At 34.1% G+C, this 22,123-nt stretch overlaps 1 protein-coding gene across 1 annotated transcript in view; it reads right to left on the bottom strand.

The window, feature by feature from the left end:
* Positions 1-22,123, bottom strand: part of CNTN5 (contactin 5) — a 1,397,849-nt gene that overhangs the window by 440,396 nt on the left and 935,330 nt on the right. The gene's annotated exons all lie outside the window — the stretch shown is intronic.

The raw sequence follows: 22,123 nt of genomic DNA on the forward strand, positions 1-22,123 counted from the left end.
GCAAAGATTAATTTCATGAAGAAAATTTACCCAAACCTAAGAAACAATGTAGAATAAGAAGACGGAGATGTGGACCTTATTGTAAAGAAGGTGTGGGATAGGGGCTCCAAAGCAATCATACTTATCAAAGAAATGCAAACTCCATTTCTTCTGTCCAGATGTTCTCCTCTACACACATCCCATTTTGTAACTGAGTTGAATTTCTAAATTAAGTTACTTACACTTATCACTGGTACTTCCAGAGACGGTATGATTAAGTTCTGACTCCACTACTTAGTGACAGTTTACACTGAGCCAGTATTTAACTGTTTGAGGTTCATGTTGAAAACTCTTATAATTAGAATATTATGTACTTCATAAAATTCGAACAAGACAATGTCGCTAAGAGCTTAACACATAATACCAATTCATAAAATATGAAAAGCAACATTTCTGTTATCCCCAATCTTAACCAAAAATTATTAGGTTAGGAGCTCCTTCTAGATGCACGACTTAATACAAGAAAAACAATAAAGAGGATATACAAAAAGTTTGAAGGAATAATGGATACTTAAATATTTTCAGGTCTATTTTTCATAGAAAAATTTCAATAATGAGTTGAACATGGATTCTAAGCAAGATTTAGCTAATATTTATTATTTTAAGGCATATATTATAGTTCTAGCAGAAGCCTGAGAATTTTTAAATATTATATTATATTAACATATAATTGCAATATATATGTACAAAATCCAAAACTTTCAAAAATTTTAACATTTTATAAAGGAAACTATTTTTTATCGTTACAATTACCCATTTCGCAACCTTTAGTACACTTGATATTATATTAAGAACTTATTTAAAATATCCACATGACTTTAGTCAAAGGAACTCCGTAATAATTGGAATAATTCAACTTGTCCTCAAACAGCTCAACTAGACTCTAAATTCAAGGCTTTCTCACATTTAACAATTTTAATCCCTTTAATTGCTATAATGAAAGTGTTACTTTTCATTCACACATAATTCATATATGTTTTAATGTTAATGTTTTGATTTATTGTAGATTAAAATTTTACTAAAATCTCATCTAAAATAAGGGTTTTCTTAGTTTTTGGTTTATTTTACTTAAAATTTCAGGGAAAGGAAAGCAACTAGTAATTACAGGCCATCATTCATTAAATTTAAAAACGTTTTTGTTATATTGATATTTGTTGAGTCAATGTTTTGTAAAGTATTTTTAGAATAGGACAAAAGTATTTATACAACATTGGCATTTTCTCACATTTTACAGGTGGGTAAGTATTTGGGGACTCAAATATGCTTATTTAACTCTTCAAATAAGTTTTCAGTTTCACATAGTGAAGCATTTCATAATTCCAAGGAGTATAAAACGTAGAAACAGTACACAATAGAAGAGCCGACGACCTGAGTTTGCAGTGAATTTTCTGCCAGTGCCAAAAATGAAAATATTGAGCTAAACATCTTTTAATATTCCTGTTTACTTTCTTTCTTTATCTTCAAACTCATCATGAAAAGTCTATACTTATTTTTGGTATTGTAATTTGAGAATTATAAACTATTTCAGGGAAATAGTAAAATATAGTTGCCTCTGGTGCCACAGAGTTTAGCTTTATACTCCACTTTGTTCCATACCAACTGCGCCAGGTCCTTAAAAATAATTGAATGCATGCTAATCTATTAAGTAAAAAGTCAGCAGGTCACTAAACTAACAATTTTTGTCAGTATATTAACTGAATGTCCAGATTTTATGGGTTCAAGTATTGCAGACTTTCGACACAATTGCTGCAACTGATTCAGTGTCAAGAAACACAAGATCTTCTCTTCGCTCCCCTGACAAATAAGATGATTATTTAAGTGATATATTTCCATGTCTACAGAGTATATAAAAACAGGAGTACTCATATGGGCAATGATGCTCATTTCTCTTAACTACAGTGCCATTAACAACAACAAAAAGGCTGGGCGCAGTGGCTCACGCCTATAATCCCAGCACTTTGGGAGGCCGAGGTGGGTGGATCACAAGGTCAAGAGATTGAGACCATCCTGGTCAACATGGTGAAACCCCGTCTCTACTAAAAATACAAAAATTAGCTGGGCATGGTGGTGTGCACCTGTAGTCCCAGCTACTGAGGAGGCTGAGGCAGGAGAATTGCTTGAACCCAGGAGGCGGAGGTTGCGGTGAGCCGAGATCACGCCATTGCACTCCAGCCTGGGTAACAAGAGCGAAACTCCGTCTCAAAAAACAAACAACAAACAAACAAACAAAAGCAAAAAAAAAAAAAAAAAAAAAAAAAAAACAAAAAAAGTGTGAGAATGCAGAATGAAACTACATGCTAGACTCTCTGAAGTCTTTGAAAACAATTTCAATGAGTAATCACATGTGATTCATTTCAACATTCTTTAATATAACTACATGTTGGGAAATAACCATTCTTCTTTCTAATAATGTGTGTACAAATTAGAGGCTTTGGGTCAACGAATTTGGAAAGAACACAATGAATATAGCATCTTAGTTGTTCAGTGACCCGATTAATAATGCAACTCTCCCAGGGAGCCTGTTTTCTTTATCCTTGTAAGTACAAAATAAAACAAAAACTTAAAAATCAGAAGCTTCTCTATTTTTATAAAATGCTCGATTATACGGTAAGATTTTTAGTTAATAGGCCATATTAGCAAAATCCCTAATTTTTTTGGTTATTTCTGCAGTATGAGATTTAATGTTTTATCAGCCAGAAACTGTATTTATAATTTTTTCTTTACTATAAAAATATAACTTTTGTCCAGGCACAGCACCTCATACCTGTCATACCAGCACTTTGGGAGGCTGAGGCAAGAGGACGGCTTAAGGCCAGGAGTTAAATTTCCCATAAACTGTGATTTTGCCACTGTGCTGCAGCCTGGACAGACTTAGATCCCAAATCAAAACATTACAAAAAATATACAACTTTTAATTTTTACAATTGTTCAGGTATTACATTTATTTATTTTCTGTGTGTTTGTATTAATTTTTACCGGGGTTGCTTAGTAGAGTATATGTCAGGAGTATCTTAATATTTACAAATTGTCTTTTAATTATATTTATTTTCATAATTCCATTATCCATTATGACTTTTCTCCTCCCTTTCATGATGAGTTAACTGAAGTGAAGACACTCAAATAGGAGAACTTAGTAACTGGAGAAAAATAGGGTTTTGAAAATTGTCACTATGATTATTTTATTTTTTAAATAAAAATGATGCTACCACTTTGGATTTTTGAATTAATGACATTATGAAGGAAATTGTAGTGAACTATCCACTTAATTATTCTTTACTACTGAGCCTAAGGGACAATCTGAAATTGGCGGAAAATATATTTTTACATTGCTGATATGTACCTTGATTGAAAGAGAATGTCACTATTAGTCATGTCAATTACTCTCGGAAAAGCAGAGGTTGAATCTACCTTCTTCACCATTATATCTTTATAACTCAACAAGATGCCTAGAGTGTGTAGTTGCTCCATAAATATTAGGTGAATATATGCCTAGTTGGGATAAAATATATCTATAATCTATTTATATAAACTTCTCTAAGCTTTAAGAACAAGAGTGGATTTATTTTTAGATTTTAAATTTCATTACAAAGACCGAAACTGGCTTATTTTGGCTTTGAGAATATGAGTCAAAGAGGATGCTTGAAGTTGGGCTACATGGAGACACTCAGTCTCTATTTATTACAGTAATATAGATAGTTTTAACAATCTGGAATGTTCTTTGAATGAGCAAAAGAGAAAAGGATCATTTTTACAAAGGTACAGTGAAGTATTTGCATGATATATTCTACTAGGTAAGTTAGATGAAATCTTAGAGGTAACGGATATTAAATACTGGGTAGTCCAAACCCTATCAGAGGTTAATAGCCTCATAGATGGCCAATTATTTTGCCTCTGCTTGAGCATGCTTATTGATATTTTGTTGAGGAAGTTGACTGGCAGCTCAAGTTATTTAATGGATCATATATAAAAATCATTTTGGCTGCTAGATTTGGGATGGGGGCTAAGATCAAGGCAACTGGGATATCAACAAGTAGTAATGAAATACGCAAAGCACTGCTGAAGGTATTATGAAGATATGAGACAGGGCTGAGAAAATAATTAGTGTAAGATTTTACTGTGAGTCACACACTGATTACATTTTTTTAACTTAGTTCTTCTCTTTGTCTGTGCCCCCTTCCAATGTGTCACTCACACAGACACATTAGAAGTTAGCATTGTGAGTGAATAAGACCATGGACTTCAAAATCACAGCGACCAGGCATTCCACGATGGCCACACGACCTACCAACTATACGGCCTTTGGGAAAACTTTTTAATTTTGTTAAAGTATTAATCTCCTCATCTATAAACTAAAATTACTGAAAGATTAAATAAGATATTTCATGTAAGATTAATACCACAGAAATAGATAATTATTATTATTTCAATCAGCTTAAACATCCAAGGTCTGAGGCAAAAGGTGAAGGAATGAGAGGAGAATTACAGCTGATTAGAGTCAGAGGGAAAAAGAAAATTTCTCTGACTCACTCTAAGCCTATATTTTATCATTATATTAAGCTTCTTTAATTACTGTAATTTAATTTTCCTAAACTTTGGTTTCAGTATCTATAAAATGGGACAGTAATGTCCATATTCAAAGTAGTGATACTGAGGATTACACAAGCCACTTAAATGCGGGAGTTCAACATGCAGAAACTGCTCAATAAGGGTGGCTATCGGCTCAGGATAAACTAGCATACAGCACAATTCTGTAAAATACAAATTCATCTTATACCTCATACAATTGGATTTAATTTCCATGTTCCAAAAGTTTCAACTATGAAAACACAACCAGAGAAGAAGATCCTGAGAGTTACAACACAATAAAGGTGTCTGACTCTTGGTTAGCACCAAGAGAAAGAATCAAGATACTTTTAAAGATGTTGTAAAGAATGCAAAAAAAGAATACTTGTCATATGTTTTAAAATGAAATTACTTTAAAACAAAGCAGCCTGTATTTTACATTAAATTGTAGTTATCTTGGTTGAACAAAACAAAGTAATAATGTTCTTTTTTTATGCTTTGGAGACATGTATTTTTATTATGTTTGTTACCTAAAGTCAAAAGAAGCAGAGTTCTTCATAATTATGCCACCAAGATAGGAAAATATTTTATGTGCATGTAATTCAAAACACCTTTAGAAAAAAATAAGATCAACGGAAGAATACGTATAATAGAAACAGTAGTAAACTGGCATCATCTCATGATCCACAGCTTAAGCAGGTCTGAGCTAGTGAATTCTAAGCTCTAGAGTTCAACTGATTATACCAACTGGGTGACAGCAGCTATTTTTATTTTCCCTGTGGAATACTACACAGTGTGGAGGACATTTTTATCCCACGAGCCCTGTGTCTGGATATAAAGGTCATTGCTAACCCTTTTCAAAGTGCAGCCTAAATTTTCTCCTTTGCTAAGGGGTTTTTTAATTATGTTGAATTGAATTGTAAGCTCTTAGCAAATCCAGGGTCAGCATTTACTCAACAATGTGCAAGAGTCAGTGGCAGAAACTCAGCTGAGGATTCCAACTTTACATTAAAAAGCATTCACTCCAGGGTTCCCATAATTCATTGATAAAGCCCACAAATCCCTGCCATAATCAACAACAGACTATTTGTGCTCCAGAATCTTGCCAGAGACTATGACCTTGATTTGCTGATCAAACTTGTGAAATGTTAGCTTAAAAAAAAAGATGTATACGGAAAATTACTGAAAGGCTGTGGAGTCATTCCGTGGACTCCGTAAACTTTGAACATGACGAAAGTAATGTCAGCATTTATCCTTCATTAAATCAGGACACCAGAGGGCACAACAACAACAACAGTAGACATTTATTGTCTTACACTGGGTTTGCAGAAAGAGAGTCAGGGAAAAGGACTCTCGAATATGATTTATGGACAAAATTTTTCTAGGAGGAAAAATGAAGAGAAGCAAGGTAAGATGGTGGAGGGGGTGGGGAATAAAGCTCTCCAAGGATGTGATCCCTGTTAGAGATTAGCTTAAGACTCATCTCACTTGGGGTCCTCAAGCACAAATTTCACTGCAGCATTGGTGAGTGAGGCAAAAGAAGGCAAGAGTGTCAGCGGAGGTTATTTGCACCCTCTCTCCTGTATCCATTAGTTATTAGCTGCTGGCTGAGTGCAGTGAAGGTAGAAAGCACAATTTTCCAGGTGGGGCAAATTTTTTGGAGAAGCAGCAGGAGCCAGTCTTCACAGCAGCTGCTGGATGTGCATACCCATCGTATGAACCTCTGGGTGGAGCACCAATATAATTTAGTAAATATGTACCATCCTTAGTATGTGCCAGGCAGTGTGCTCTATGTATATTAATTCATTTAATTCTCATAGGAATAGGTAACCTTATTTTACAAATGGGAAAACTAAAATACAGAGTTGCCAATAACTTGCCTAAGAGTTATTACAAAGCATCGATCTTTATTTGAAAAGAGAAAAATAAACCCAGTGAATAGTGGTTTCCAATATTGGTTGAGTTTTATACGCATGGGATATAATTTTGCAAATTAAAAGTCTGCTGTTTGAAATAGTGAGTAATTAGAGCACTATCTAGACTTCACTCACCAGAACAAAAGCAGGTTGGTGATTATTTCTATTAACCATTAAGTCACACTGTAATTAAACCATGGTCACAATGCCATACGAGTCTTATCTGTGTAAAACAGCAAGGATGTATCCTGCTGGGTAGAGGCCTACTATAAAATAGCAGCACAGTGTATCTGAAATACAGATGTTCATAAATGTAAAAGTTTTATTACTGCACAGTCACAAACAATGATACTATTCCTGATCTCCACTTACATTAGGATTTACAGAGTTGTCCAAATATTTTACCATGAAAAGTCCCACAGATAATAATTTTTAAATTAGCCTGTATTTTCTGGAATCAATGGCAGTCCACAAGATGGCAGTGCTTGATGTGCAGAAAGGATTAATCTTGGACAGTATTTCAAATGGAGGAAAATTAAAACCTTGGTTAGCAAAATAAAGTTTTCTTATATTCCTGTGTTTACTTAGTAAAATATTACCTTTTAGCCAAATGATAATTGCCATTTATATATAACAAGAATAATTAAATTTTAACTTACCTCTTAATTAAAAGCACAAGAAAATTCAGAAAGCAGTATTTAAATCACTCAACATTTTTCACTCACTATGAATTTTTAAAAATTTTTAACTTCTTTTAATTTCATATTAGGCAAATTTTATGGTGAAAACTGGAAGATTTATTGCAGTCTAAATATTAAGAGAAACAAGTATGAGTTTTACAAATTATCCCCCATATAGGTAGGTAGGCCACAGAGGACAAAACCCTCTAGAGTTGTGAGATCTTCCTAAATTTTATGTGTTAAATGTGGAACCTGAGTTGCTTTTGGGTTTCATTTATCACATAGGTGCAGCAGAGAATCTTCAGGTAAGACAAATTATTATAACGACATTATCTGCCCCCCAGCTTATTCTTATATTTAATAGAATTTTTCATAAATGTTCTTTGAGCTTTTATGGTTTAACTAATGCTCATTAATCCTTCATGCAAATCTTTAATGAAGGTAATTTATTTATCGCATTGCCATGCACCATGTAGAAACAGTGGATATTGTCTATTTATCAAGAGGCATGGAGATGGCTTATTTTCTGCATGAAGGGTTTGTCCCTATGGCTCACCTATTTCAGAAAAAAAAATCCTAATCATAAAACACATATTTCTGTTGATATGTAATCACTGTAATAAATCTTAAATTACTATTCGTTCATATGCACATAGCATGAAACTTTTGGCTGGGCTTTTTTTAATTGAGTTCTTTTTCAAAAGTAGAAAAGTTGGTATGAGTTATGCTAGGAATATAAATAGTACAAGAACTATTAAAAATGCATTTTCTTTCTTATTCTACAAGGGGTTTCTGTGTAAAATCAGATAGTTTTTAATTTTTATAATCATGTTTCTATTTTGTATAATTATGTTTACATCTGATATCTTGTATTCACATTTATAATCATGTTTATATCATTTTATGATTAAAAACATTTATACTCATTTTTATAATCATGTTAAATCATGCTTATATATTTTTATGTTTATATCTACATTAATTTCATAATCTTGAAATTGATGTAATTTCATCAAATTATCATCAAAATATATTTGCAAAGTAGACATTATCATAATGCCTTACTAGATAATAATTATGATAATGTCTACTTTGCAAATACAGTTTTATATTTGTATGGCCATAAAATAAGGATAATGTCTAGTACTAAATAATATGGGTTTTAAAATTAAGGAACATAAAGAAAATATATCTTGAAAACATTGTCATGTTTAAAGAAATTGAGTTGCCATTGTTTTGAACCTAATATTATGTTCTATCAGAGATACGTGTCATACATATACTGTGGAATACATGGATGAAAGGTTTTAATGGATTAATAAATTGTTGTTTCTCCCTAAGTCAAGTATTTTTCCCCTTTCTCTTACTTTTTTGCCTAGAAATTTTCTAGGCTTTGGTGTCCTAAACTGGCTTTCCTTTGGTCAATCCCCACACTGTCAGTCTTTATCAGATTTTCTAATTCCAAGATACAGCAGAGATTGACTTTTTGAAATTTAAACGTGTTCAGACTTCTCTGTTGAGTATTGATCCCTCAGATGTGTTTTGTGTATTCTCCACAAGTGTGGGCTCTGTAATGTATTTTTCCCACTATGCCTCTTTTCCTAGTTTGTAGGTTAATTAATAATTCTGGTGATCGACTCGGTGATATTTTCCCAAATCTCAAGACTAAAAACTATAATCGCTTAAATAAAAATACTATAATTTTCTTGGAACCCAAGAGGGTTACATAGTATTGTATTTATGGAAATAGAAAACCTGTTTATCTGTAGGGATTACTGAAAATTTCAAGAATATAAACCAGTTGTTAGGTGGATAAATTTATTCACAAAACACTGACTTACAAGATAATTGTTACAGATGAGAATGAGAGATTCTGATTTGTGGGGATCACTCAAAGAAACTGCCTGCACACAAATTGTTAAACTGGAAATCAAGAAAGATCTGGATACTTTATGTCAAACTGGTCAAAGATGACAGATTTATTTTTTACATGCTTGCACTTATGCCTTCTTTGTAGTGAAAAAAAAAAAAAAACTTAAACACTGGTGTTAGTAACACCATTTGTATCATACTAGAGTGACATGAAATGCCTATTAATACCTAGATTCCTATTCCAGCTGAGACCTCTGTGGAAGAACTGAGACACATGGGGCTCAACTCAGTGAGCATGTAAGTTAATGTGGCACCATGGAAAAAGATGCAGCCTTTATACCAATGCAAAAACATGCTTGAATGTTTGCAGTGACACCTAGCAGCTGTGCAGTCTTGAGCTTGTTTGTATGACTTCTTCAGTTCTGTTTCATCATCTGGGAAATGATCATAATAACACCAAGCACATAGGATTTTGTAGGAAATTTTAGAAAAAAACTGTTAACATCATTATTTCAGGTATATAGTAGTGCTCAAAATGTCATTATTATTGAAAACTCTAACCACACACACACACACACACACACACACACACACACACACTTGTGTTTTATTTTTTGCAATGTTTACCTTGTATGCAGAATCAGCCTAGCAGTCAATCTGAAAAGTCTCATAAAACATAGCCTCTTACCTAAAAATATAAGTATACATAAAAGAGAAATTTGGTTTTGCAGGGCAGAAATATACCCATATGCCATTCTTGCTCCAATATATCATGCAAAAATTATCAATTATGCAGAACTTAAATATCTGTAAATTTTAGAGTATATGTTGCTCTGCAGTATTCCTAGCTCATATCAAATTGGAAGTTAGGAGTAGTTTTACTCTTTATTCATGTCGCATGGCTACCAAAGACCATAAGTGGCTCTCTGATATGGAACTCTGTCATGGAATTTAATATCTATGATAGTCTGGTTTGTTGTCATACCTGCACCCATCTGTTTCTTAACAATCCGATATTATCACCCACTGTTCACTATCATCAATGCTTCATTTTACATTGGGCAATTCTCAAATCTATGTGTCTTTCATCATGTTATTTCCCTGGACTAGAATGTACTCCCACCTTCCTCTGCTCACAGTCACATGCTTGGACACAACCCAAGTACCAGTACCACAGTCTCAAAGAAGGCTTTAAAAGTCGTATTATTTCCATTTGTTTGTGTCCTCTTTTATTTCCTTGAGCAATGGTTTGTAGTTCTCCTTGAAGATGTCCTTCACATCCCTTTTAAGTTGTATTCCTAGATATTTTATTCTCTTTGTACCAATTGTGAATGTGATTTCACTTATAATTTAATTCTCCGCTTGTCTATAACTGGTGTATAGGGATGCTTGCGATTTTTGCACATTGATTTTGTATCCTGGGACATTGTTGAATTTGTTTAACAGCTTAAGGAGTCTTTGGGATGAGATGATGAGGTTTTCTAAATACACAATCATGTCATCTGCAAACAGAGACAATTTGACCTCCTCCCTTCCTATTTGAATACATTTTATTTCTTTCCCTTCCCTGATTGCCCCGGTAGAGCTTCCAATACTATGTTGAATAGGAGTGGTGACAGAGGGCATCCTTGCCTTGTGCAGGTTTTCACAGGGAATGTTTCCAGCTTTTGCCCATTCAATATGATACTACCTATGGGTTTGTCATGAATACCTCTTACTATTTTGAGATATATTCCATCAATACCTAGTTTATTGAGCGCTTTTAGCATGTAGAGGTGTTGAATTTTATCAAAGGCCTTTTCTGCATCTATTGAGATAATCATGTGTTTTTTTGTCATTGGTTCTATTTATGTGATAGATTACGTTTATTGATTTGCATACACTGAACCAGGCTTACATCTCAGGGATGAAGCTAACTTGGTCATGGTGGGAAAGCTTTTTGATGTGCTGCTGGATTCAGTTTGCCAGTATTTTATTGAGGATTTTCACACTGATGTTCATCAGGGATATTGGCCTGAGATTTTCTTTGTTTGTTGTGTCTCTACCAGATTTGGGAATCAGAGAAATGCTGGTCTCATAAAATGAGTTGGGAGGAGTCCCTCCCTCTTTTTCTATTGTTTGGAATAGTTTCAGAAAGAAGAATACCAGCTCCTCTTTGTACTTCTGGTAGAATTCAGCTGTGAATCCATCTGGTCCTGGGCTTTTTTTGGTTGGTAGGCTATTAATTACTGCCTAAATTTCAGAACTTGTTATTGGTCTATTCAGGGATTCGACTTCTTCCTGGTTTACTTTTGAGAGGGTGTATGTGTCCAAGAATTTATCTATTTCTTCTAGATTTTCTAGTTTATTTGCATAGAAGTGTTTATAGTATTCTCTGATGATAGTCTGTATTTCTGTGGGATACATGGCAATAACCCCTTTCTCATTTTATTTTGTCTATTTGATTCTTCTCTATTTTCTTTTTTATTAGTCTGGCTAGCAATCTATTCTGTTAGTCTTTTCAAAAAAATAGCTCCTGGATTCACTGATTTTTTGAAGGTTTTTTTTCGTGTCTCTGTCTCCTTCAGTTCTGCTCTGATCTTAGTTATTTGCTAGCTTTTGAATGTGTTTGCTCTTGCTTCTCTAGTTCTATTAATTATGATGTTACGGTGTTGATTTTAGATCTTTCCTGCTTTCTCCTGTGGGTATTTAGTGCTATCAGTTTTCCTCCGAACACTGTTTTAGCTGTGCCCCAGAGATTAGTATCATGAAAACGACCATATTACCCAAAATAATTTATAGACTGAATGCTATTCCCATCAAGCTACCACTGACTTACTTCACAGAACTAGACAAAAACTACTTTAAAACTTATATGGAACCAAAAATGAGCCCATATAGCCATGACAATCTTAAGCAAAAACAACAAAGCTGGAGGCATCAGGCTACCTGACTTCAAACTATACTACAAGGCTACAGTAATGAAAACAGCATGGTACTGGTGCGAAAACAGATATATAGACCAGTGAAACAAAACAGAGGCCTCAGAAATAGCATCACACATCTACAACCATCTGATCTTTGACAAACCTGAAAAAAAAACAAGCAATGGGGAAAGGAGTCCCTATTTAATAAATGGTGGTGGGAAAACTGGCTAGCCATGTGCAGAAAACAGTAACTGGACCCCTTTCTTACATCTTATACAAAAACTAAGTCAAGATAGATTAAAGACTTAAACATAAATTCATAAAAACCCTAAAAGAAAATCTAGGCAGTACCATTCAGGACATAGGCATGGGCAAAGAACTCATGACTAAAACACCAAAAGCAATAGCAACGAAAGCCAAAATTGACAAGTGGGATCTAATTAAACTAAAAGAGCTCTGCACAGAAAAAGAAACTATCATCAGAGTAAACAGGCAGCCTACATAATGGGAGAAAATTTTTACAATCTCTTCATCTGACAAAGGGCTAATATTCAGAATCTATAAGAACTTAAACAAATTTACAAAAAAAAAAAAAAAACCACAAAGAACCTCATCAAAAAGTGGACAAAGGATATGAACAGACACTTCACAGAAGACATTTATGTGGCCAAAAAACATATGAAAAAAAGCTCCTGATCACTTATCATTAGAAAAATGAAAATCAAAACCACAGTCAGATACCATCTCATGCCAGTTAGAATGGCAATTAAAAAGTTAGAAAACAACAGATGCTGGAGAGGATGTGGAGAAATAGGAACACTTTTAAACTGTTGGTGGGAGTGTAAATTAGTTTGACCATTGTGGAAGACAGTGTGGCAATTCCTCAAGGATCTAGAACCAGATATTCTATTTGACCTAGCAGTGCCATATCTGGGTTTATAAATCATTGTATTATAAAGACATATGCACATGTATGTTTACTGCAGCACTGTTTACAACTTAGAACCAACCCAAATACCCATCAATGACAGAGTGGATAAAGAAAATGTGGCACATATACACCATGGAATAATATGAAGCCACAAAAACAATGAATACATGTCCTTTTCAGGGACATAGATGAAACCGGAAGCCGTCATTCTCAGCAAACTAACACAGGAACAGAAAACTATACACCGCATGCTTCACTTATAAATGGGAGTTGAACAATGAGAACACATGGACATAGGGAGGGGAACATTACACACCGAGGGCCTCTCGGGGGTTGGTTGAGGGAAGGGAAGGGAGAGCATTAGGACAAATACCTAATGCATGTGAGGCTTAAAACCTAGATTACAGGTTAAAAGGTGCAGCAAACCACCATGGCACATGTATACCTATGTAACAAACCTGCAGCTTCTGTATATGTATCCTAGAACTTAAAGATAAAAAGTCACATTAATTTACAATTAACCCTGCTTTTCTTAAAGCTTGTAGATACATCATTAATTTGTGTACTGATTTGCTTAGAATAGTGCCACTTTACACCAGTTTTCCCAGAAAGAGTGTTAATATTCCACCTTTTACTATCAAAAAATGTTCCAGTTTAGATATTATTAACATAAATCATACGATCTCCATATGCCCTTTTCATCATCTACACAACACATTCCTCTTGTAGTGGTGGTATTTTCTCACATTGTTCTCTGGATGCATCTTCTTCCCTACCAGATTACATATTCATGCAGCACAGGAGCTCTGGCACATGCTTCTTGTGCAATTGTGGAATCCAGGTAAAAAATATTTAAATTAATTTAATTTTAGTAATTTTAAAAAGAGTATTATGTTACCAGTAAAGTCAGTTGGGGCTATCTTAAGTTGTTCCAAATTATTACTGAGTGTCATGACTCTAATTGTCAAAAGCAGTTTCATACTCACTAGAGTATCCAGTAAGAAGCTTATGAATCCTTTTACAACTTTCCATCGATGAATGTAGCGTTTGGTTATTTTAAGTTCAGTGAAATCAAGTGTCTACTTCTCATCCTATTTCAACCCTTGGTAATAGACTTAATTTATAAGTTCCATTTAAAATTACATTTGAACTGAGATGATTTTGGCCCTGACTCTCTCTTTAACCACAACAGTCTTTTATTTCTTCAATCCACCCTAGCCACACTGGCCCTGCTGTTAGTTTCCAACTTACGACATGTGCATCAATTTTTACCTTAGCCTGAAACACACACACCAGATACCTGCATGGCTCGTTACTTAACTTCTTTTAGGTCTTGCTCAAATAACTCCCTCTGGGAGGTTTTTTTGGATTCTCTGACCTTTACCAAAACTATCAATAATCTGTCTGTGTGTGTGTGTGTGTGTGTGTGTGTGTGTGTGTGTGTGTGTTAGTTATTGCGTATTTACCTTTTATTACTTACCTCCTGCATGGCAGTGAGTGTTTTCTTAGGGAACAAACCTTGTCTATTTTTTATCTATTTTGTCCATCACCATACCTCCTGGGAATGCATGTATCCTGATATATAGGTAGATATGCTGTGATAAAGACATGAGACTTGAATCAAGTCCAATATTCTAGCCAAATTGTACAGGTCCAATTAGACTGACATGAAGTAAATAAAATGTATAGAAGCCACAGAATGATTACTAGATGCTTTCACCAATGTTGGAAGAGGGAAAGAAAATTAACGAAACATAAAATCTTTAAATGAACTGGAAGACCTGTAAGCACACTTTTGAGTCCTAATGTTTTCCCCTTTCTTTTGTAAGTGGATTCAGTTTAGGGTGAATGTTTGTTAATGCAAAACATGTCATTCTTGTTTCTTCATTACTTATTTTGCTATCAGACTACCACTTTGGAATTTTGTTCTTTGTCCAATTTTACATTACTTTTAACTTAGCCTGAGTTTTAATTACAAAGAAATGCCATCAAAATGCATGCTTTAATCTATCTGGGAGAAAAGTACCATATTTTTCCAGTGGTGGATCTTTATGATAGAATGGTAACCACACAGCATTGATTTTATTAACTCTCTACTGAAGTTTTCAGCTAAGATTGTCACAATTTTAAAATAAACCTTGATAATGTATTTTAAAGTGGATAAGAACTCTCATACAACAGTATTTTTCAACAATAATTGTATCAAGAGAAGAGATGAAAATGCATATGCAGAAGGTGACAACTAAGGAGATACTAATAATGTTGATGTTGTTGCAATACTAAACCTAAATAAACATTTTATGATTAAACGTGTAGGACTATCTTTACTAGAACACTAGGGTGCTAGCCTTTATGGGGACATTTAAATGTTAATAATAACTTTAAATACCATGTTCCTCTTGGAAAGGCTCATGGTTTATGCCTTCCTTTTCCAATTTTACTTTTATCAAATTATTTCATTAGTTTATTTTCCCTTTATTTCTAAGAGCCAGCAATCTCTACTAATATTTGGAGGATCTAAAAGCTAAAGAGCACAAATTACATAAATTTAATATTGGTATAAAGTATCATCTTAATGCATAACCTCCATATGATCTAGATCAAGTTTTCTCAATCTTACCACTCCTGACATGGGGGAATGGTAATTCATTGTCGTGAGACACTGTCCTGTGTATTGTAGGATGTGTATTAGCATCACTGACCTTTACCCACTAGATTCTGATAGCATCCTGCCCCTCTTTCACTGCCCTCCTCCCCCTGCTTCAACTATAGCAATTAAAAATGTCTCTAGACATCACCAAATGCATCCTAGTGGTAAAAATCATCCCTGGATGAGAACTAATTCAGAAGTGAAATATTCTGGTTACCAACTGTTTGGGTTATTTGGTGATTATTATTTTTATTTATATTTCATTTTATAAATAAAAGCTAACTGCTTTGAGTTTTAATTTTATCTTAAGGGCAGGACACAATACCTCCTTCGTTATTTTACTTACACGACACAAACATATACAAGGGGTTCTCAGTACAGCTTCCTAAATTGAATTCAAATTAGGACTCAATCACGTTCATAGCACAGAATGATCAGGAACATTATTTACCTTTGATTTAAAGTGTCAAATGGAGCTTAATATTTTGATAATTATTCAGACCATATTTTAATAGTGACAGGGGCAATATTTTTTTTCTATTAAATCTCAAAATAATTGAAAAAGTAAAATATTTGTTTGAATATATATTGATACACTGGCACAACATGGATGCTATTATACTGTCATTTTTTTCTTCTTTTTATAAAAACTTACACATTGTAGGAAAAAGTTTCTGTTACAATAGTTTTTCATTTGTTTGACTCTGCATAAATAATTTACTTTGTAGCGATATTGACTTGCAAATAAAGTGATGAAATCTGAACCAATGCCTTAAATGTACTTCTTTTTACTCAATCATTTTGAGGTTCATTTTGTTTTTCCACATTTTAAAAATAACAAAATATGTATTTCCAGAATTTATTTAGTTGTACTAAAAAACAAAGCTGATAGAAATTAATTCAAGATAATAGGAAAAACGCAAATTTATAGTTAACATCATAAAAGAAGGAAACAATTTGCCTGAGTATTTAAGGTTCTTGTGATCTGAGCTGACAGAAAAGAGAGAAATCAATCTCTGATATTGTTAGAGAAATTTTCAGATTACTTAATCACCATTTGAAGGTATTTTGTTGACTTATGAGATCATCTTTTAAAAAACTTTTTAGAATACAGAAATCAGAAACACTGGAAGGTGGATAACTCAGTTCAATAAAAGGTAGTCAGTCTACTGCGGGCAATGCAATACAAGTCTTGGGGTTTACAAAGAGTAATAAATTGTAAGACCTCACAATTTAGAATGAGTCAAATCATACAAATACTAATTCAGGTATAAGGCAATTAGATTCTCTAAAATAATTTTCCAGTTTAAAATTTTTCAAATCCTCCCTTTACCATGTATTATTTCTATCACCTGGACTAGTTACTAAATGTTCAATCTTTGTCGCCCTATTTTAGAAGTAGAGATATGTTTTTCTTCATGTTATTTTGTAACTATTAAATTAAGATGATTTTTAAATTATTTTTTATTTTTATTTTACTTTAAGTTCTGGCATACATGTGCAGATCTTGCAGGATTGTCACACAGATATACATATGCCATGGTAGTTGCTGCCTCCATCCCCCCATCACCTACATTAGGTATTTCTCCTAATGTTATCCCTCCCCAATCTCCCAACCCCCTGCTATCCCTTCCCTAGCCACCCATCCCCCAACAGACCCCAGTGTGTGATGTTCCCCTCCCTGTGTCCATGTGTTCTCACTGTTCAACACCCACTTATGATTGAGAACATGTGGTATTTGGTTTTCTGTTTTTGTGTCAGCTTGCTGAGAATAATGGTTTCCAGATTCATCCATGTCCCTGCAAAGGATATGAACTTATCCTTGTAATGGCTGTATAGTATTCCATGGTATATATGTGCCATATTTTCTTTATCCAGTCTATCCTTTATGGGCATTTGGGCTGGTTCCAGGTCTTTATTATTGTAAACAGTGCCGCAATGAACGTACGTGTGCATGTGTCTTCATAACAGATTGATTTATAATCCTTTGGGTATATACCCAGTAATGGGATTGCTGGGACAAATGGTATTTCTATTTCTAGGTCCTTGAAGAATCGCCACACTGTCTTCCACAATCGCTGCACTAATTTACACTCCCACCAACAGTGTAAAAGTGTTCCCATTTCTCCACATCCTCTCCAGCATCTGTTGTTTCCAGATTTTTTAATGATGGCCATTCTAACTGGTGTGAGATGGTATCTCAATGTGGTTTTGATTCTCATTTCTCTAATGACCAGTGATGATGAGCAGTTTTTCATGTTCTTTGGCCACATAAATGTCTTCTTTTGAACAGTGTCTGTTCATAGCCTTCTCTTCCTTACACCTTATACAAAAATTAACTCCAGATGGATTAAAGATTTAAACATAAGACCTAACACCATAAAAACCCTAGAAGAAAACCTAGGCAATACTATTCAGTACATAGGCATAGGCAAGGACTTCATGACTAAAACGCCAAAAGCAATGGCAACAAAAGCCAAAATAGACAAATGGGATCTAATTAAACTAAAGGGCTTCTGCATGGCAAAAGAAACAATCATTAGGGTGAACTAGCAACTAATAGAATGGGGAAAAATTTTAGCAAGCTACCCATCTGACAAAGGGCTAATATACAGAATCTACAAAGAATTAAATCAAATTTACAAGAAAAAAACTAACAACCCCATCAAAAAGTGGGTAAAGGATATGAAATAGAGATGATTTAAATAAGTATACTGATTAAGGCTTGGTATCTAGCAAGCAAGCATTCACTAAATTGAATTATGTTATTAATTAAGAATATGTTTTAGATGAAGATTTTTAAGAGAGAACAATTCTATGTATCAGGACAAAAACTTCAAGGTTATTCTGATTGAACTGGTATTGAATTAACAACCTATTTTCTCCCATTTGACTTGGCTTAAAATAATTCACAACTATTACTGGCTTCTTGTACTTCCCATTATGTGTCATGATTCCCTGGGAAGACAGATCTAAGAACTGAGTGCCCCAAGGATAAAACTGTCTCTCAAGTATCACATAGTAACTGTATTAGTACCTATGCATATATTAAGCACTTACTATGTGTCAGACCTTTTGCTAAGCAGTTTCCATTATATGCAATAATATTATTGGTTATCTTCATTTCATTCAATTGAAACTAAGGATCAATAAAATTATGTATTTTGTGTCCTGTACAAGATATGGGTATGGTTTATAAATAGAATCCTAGAATGTAATAAAAACAGTGAAGACTTCCCAGCCATAGGGAGTCACTTGTTCTGTGAACCTACAGATTTGAAGCTATAAGTATCATAGATCACACCCTTTCATCCATCAAATCTCTGAAAATTAAAATTTCTTTTGATTTATTTTGTTAGATACAATTCTTAGAATACAGAATATTTATTTTAAAAGCTTTAGAGCTTATTTGCATGATACAAATACTACCTCCAAAACAGAAAGCAGGATATATCTCTAATAAGGAGTTTTTGGGATTTTTTTTCTTTTGTTAAACACAATAAAAGGTTTAAAATGCAAAGTTTTATCTTCTTTGCACAAGAGGCTAAACTTCTACAGTTAACTGATGCCTGGTTCAGTTTCAAGATTAAGGCATTCTATTAGTTAAACCTCAGGCTGAGGCCTTGTTCCATTTAGGACTCTCGGTTTTCCACTGGAGAAGCAATGCTGCTATTAGAGTACTTTCCAATCTTCCTGGCCTGTTTGTCAAGCTTCAAGCTGCAGCCGAACACAGGCTCAGAGAAAGTTCATGTCCTAAAGGAAAAGCTAAGTTCTCAAGCACGTTTAAAACAGCCCATAGTTTTTCCTTATCTTTTCTCCTTCAGTCTTTCTTTTATGTACAATATGGGGACACTAAAATGGCACTCAGAGTGAGCCTTGTTAACATAACCTGTACCGCAGCCTGAGCACACACATCCCGGAAGCACAGCCCTGTCACTGCTGGCCATTCTGCCTGCATTCAGACTGTGCTAATTGAGTGAGGTCAGCCATTTTTCTCTCTCCAGACTTTCATTCTCCCTGAGGGGAAGAACGGTTCCAGTGAATGATCCACCATGTCTAACGGCACTTATTTTCGATGCTTGTTAGCTTCATGCCTTTCTGCAATGTGTAAGAACAGCATAAGAGAGAGCATGTATATGGCCATCCTCCAGACCAGCTTTGCAGAGAGATCTCAGGACTGCAGCTCTTAGACGCTGACTTTCATCTGCCTGTCGTACATGGGCATATTCTAATTAGAGTTACACTGCTTATCATATTTTATGGTCTAAAGACTTCTGCTTAACAACATGTTTTAAAAAAGGAATCCATTTGAAAAAGCTACCTTAACTAAATTAGTTTAGAAAGGTCATAGATCTAGCTAAAGAATCCTGTTTTTTGTTGCTGTTTTTTTTAATTTCTCCTTTAGTGTTTTTATCATGAAAATAAAATATGGAGACCTATCTTATAGGTACTATATTACATACACTTAGCTCTGTGCCCCTCGTGGTAAAAATCATCCACGTGCCTCTCACGTGGTAAAAACTCTGTATCACGGTTGTTTGTTCCCTTGCTAATGAAATGTAGATTTCTATAACATATCCTTGCCTTGCCTGTGGTTAGGATTTAACAGGAACCCTGCATTTAATTCATATAACAAATCCCTGCCTTGCCTGTGGTTAGTATTTAAGGAGAATCCTATATTTAACACAATAGACTTCCATCTCAATCAGCAATATTTTGTTTATAAATATTATGATGAGACAATAACAACATATATGATGAGACAGTAACAACAATAGTGCTTGAGATTTGACTTTCATTGTTTTCTTAGTCACATCTGGCTGCTTGATCTGCAGGATCATTATTCCCCATATCCCCTGATCCTCTCTGGGATGCCAACCATGCAGCAAGCTAAAGAGAAATAAGCCTACAATATTTGATATTGTTTGGATTTTTTAATAACGTTTACATACAACCCTTCTACTCTGATGCGACAGTGTGGATTTCTTTTCATCTTGTTCAAAAATGCTACTTGCTGCTAAGCACTTAGTGAGCAGAGTCCTTTTGAAGAAAGGGTAAGAAAAAAGGGAGGGCCCTTTGTATAACATAATTAATTGGATAATATTCACCCAGTTCTTATTATAATCTGAAGGCAAAGAAAAGAAAATTCTATAACTGCCTTCAGACTGTAATAGGAACTGGGTGAATATTATCCTAATATTATTTTAATATTTTACAAAATGGAAACAACTGAAAGAAAACTTACTGGACATTTGCTTAGGCAACATGCTAATTTTATTTTAAGTGAATCAGCCAGAGGACAGGTAGATGCTTATGTCTGCAACCCCTACTATTTAGTATCTTTAGGTAAACAATTTTTTTAGTAACCTCTGCAAAGGCATTCACTGGGAGGTAAAAATAATGGCTGTGCCTTATAAACATTGAAGAGAGACTAGAACTGTGCACTTGTAGACCTTCTGCTTGGCAAAGTATCTTTCTTGAAATAGATTTGGTGGAAGCGATAGGAATCATTATTCCTGGTAGAAAGACAACCTAAAAGTAGAGAAGGGGAATCAAAACACATGTAAGAGAATGGCAATGAATGCCCTATAGAACTAAAAGCGAACTGCGTTCCATGTGGTAGGATAAAAGAGAGGCCAGGAAATATACCTGTTCTCCTTGCTCCACACACAACCTCCTCTACAGAGGACTAACTAGTAGTCTGACAGTTTAAAGTTCATGGGATTAAGCAAAGGGTAATACTAAACAGTACAACTAGGCTGAGAAAAGAGATTCACAACTAGTGCACAAATGACTAGGTGAGGCTAACTTAAATTGTTACACTCTTTTTGAAAGGTATTTTGACAATACTAATCAACAAACTTAATATTGATTCTCTCACAAGGAAATTCCACTACTAGAAATTTAGTATCAAGAAATAATTACTTATACATGTATACACTATACATATAACACATATATACATAAACACACATATATACACACACATACATATATATATATATAAATAAAGATACATATATATACACATACACACACTGGTCTCTTTCATTGCAAGGCAATTTACAATAAGATATCTTTTTTAAAATACCCTCAAATTTCTAATATCAGAAGAGAGATTAAATAATCTTTCTGGAATACTATGCAGCCATTAAAAATTGGGGATTAAATAATTTTTGACATGGAATGATGTTTATAATATAATGCTCACTGAAAAAAATCTAATCTCTAATGTCCTAAGGCATGCATTATATGAAAGAAGTTAACTCATATTCTATTCATTTAGAATGATTTTAGTTATATACTATTCAGGGGGAATTAAGAAAATAGTCAATCAAATTATTTTCTGTAGGGCTTAATTTTTTTATGGAATCCTGGTTGAGAATGGCTAGCTTCAATACACTATTCCAGATCACATATTTATAGAATCTGAACAATAGCAGGCCTTTCCTAATTTATTAATATTTTTATATCTTATAAAATCTATAATGATATTGATAGAAATATACATCTATATGAAGATAAACATAGGTTGAAAATGTATTCCCATTTTCTAGATATTGGTA

Source organism: Sapajus apella, unplaced genomic scaffold (genome assembly GCF_009761245.1).
Source record: "Sapajus apella isolate SASKATOON/1434 unplaced genomic scaffold, GSC_monkey_1.0 scaffold34, whole genome shotgun sequence".
NCBI lineage: Eukaryota > Metazoa > Chordata > Mammalia > Primates > Cebidae > Sapajus > Sapajus apella.